Below are 2128 nucleotides of genomic sequence, written 5' to 3'. Positions count from 1 at the left end.
AGGGGGCTGGGGTGGGGGAGGGACATTGACCCAGACCCAGAGACAGAGAAACTGGGGGAGAGGCAGAGACACAGAGACGGGCAGACAGAGAACTGTAACTATGCAGCAAGACAACTGTGACGATGCCAACGACGGCTGGATGCTGTGTGTTAGGGTCCCGGAATCCAGGGTGGAGGGAATGAATGTGGGTGTCCAGTTCCCACCACATGGGCGAGTCAGCTGGAGGTCCGCATGACTGGATTGTTCCTCTGGTCAGAGGCAGGGCACCCCTGCACATACATGTCAGGAGCACATGATCTTATACATGGTGACCCCACCCCACCCCCCGCCCCAAGTCACAGGATGCCATTGCGTGCCTGAAGCTCTGAGCCTCGCCACAGTTAAGCTTTCTGACCACTCAGAGGTTTTGCTTTTCGTCTTCTCTGTCACATCTCCTTTCCCTCTTCTTTTATTTCTGTTCCCCTGACAAGAATCACACGTCTGAGCTAGTAGCTACCTTCAAATTGCCGTTAGGTGAATTCTGGAGACTTATTCTCAGGCCAAGATCTGAGTTTACTCCCTCCAGGACTTTGCCCACGCTGTTCCCTCCACCAGGCACACCTTCCTTCAGACTCATATCTGCCTTGTCCTTCCAGGCTTGGCTCCACGGTCGCTCTCCTTCTAGAAGCTTCTCAGACCAACCTGGGCTTGGAAAGGATCTCACCCTCTCCTGCCCCAGGCCCCCCTCCCTTTCTGTGATATCCCTGATGTGTGTTACCTGTTTATTTGTTCAACTGTGGCCAGATCTGGGCACTCCTGGTGGGCGGGCACATCCTGGACCCCCAGCCTCACTGGGGAAATGGAAGCACAGACTCCGTTTCTAACTTCACAAAGGCATCTGCACCAGCAAAAGATTTGGCTTTGCTCTCAGGCCCGGAGCCACAAAATGCATGAACAAAGAGAATGCCGTCTGTTCTGTGCAGAGTGACTTTTCCTTATTACCAAAAATATAATTTTTAAAAAAAAGTAACTGGAAAGGTGTCGGCAGGGCCAAGGCTTCTGGAAGTGACCCAGGGTGTGCTGAATGCCGGGCTGCTACGGCTCGGTGGCTAGGGCCGCGTGGCCTTTCTGTGGGGAGGGGCCCAGGCCAAATTTCCTCCTTGTGTGGGCAGAAGGCAGCAGCAGGAGAGAAAGTGGGGAGGTGAATCCTTTCCTGGGTTCCCCTCCGGCTCTAGGAGGGGCTGGGACAGTGCTGGCCTTGAGCAGCCCTAACCTGATATTGTCTTGGTCAAGTCCAAACTGAGGGAGTGGCTTTGTCAAACTCGGACTTCAGTTTTCTCACCTGGAGAATGGGCTGATGCTCACGGGCTGAGGTGGGGGAGGAGGCAGGGAGGATCCAGATGACACCAGCAGCTCCTCACTGTCCCCTGGATGTAGACACAGACTGAGGCCCCTTCTCCTTGCAGGGCAGAGAGGCTGACTAGAAGCAACAGCTTTCCCTTCGGGTTGAAGAAGGACACAAGGGAATGAGGAACTTGTCATTGGAGGGACCAAAAAGGAACTAAAAAGGCTTTTTTGGCTCTAGGGAAGCACTTTGCCGAGTGAACTTAGGACCTCTGTCTGGTTAAATCTGACCCAACCTTTGAGCTAAGGCTAAATGCTCTCTGCTCCCTGGAGAGTTCCTGTCCTATCCGATCAGGGAAGTCTGTCATTCTTCCCCAAAGCCACGTGCCCAACCACATGGCGTGGGTCACCATGGCCACCTAGGTCTGTTATGGCACGATTTGGCTACTGCCCACCTCTTACACAGCTTTGCTCCAGCACCTAGAGCAAGCCTGATGTGCAGCAGGAACGCGGTAAATGCTTCCAGAAGAAATGGATCCCCAGGCTCCAGTTTTGGTCCTTGGTCGTCTCCAGAGTCACATGAACCAGAAAGTGATTCCCAGCCCTGCTGCCTCTTACCAGTGGGGGCCACAGGCTAACCTGACAAGCTCAGGGAAGGCTGCATGGCAGTCTGGCAAACTCAGAGACCTAAAGTAACCACAAAGGATGGTCTGAAATTAAACTTTAACTAAAAGCAGTTATGCTGGGTAGTCACCTCCTAGGCCGTTAAATCATTGTCCTTGATTTTCTCAGTAATAGGAGAGGT

This window comes from Myotis davidii, unplaced genomic scaffold (assembly GCF_000327345.1).
Source record: "Myotis davidii unplaced genomic scaffold, ASM32734v1 scaffold448, whole genome shotgun sequence".
Lineage (NCBI taxonomy): Eukaryota > Metazoa > Chordata > Mammalia > Chiroptera > Vespertilionidae > Myotis > Myotis davidii.
Note: the sequence above shows the minus strand (reverse complement) of the source record.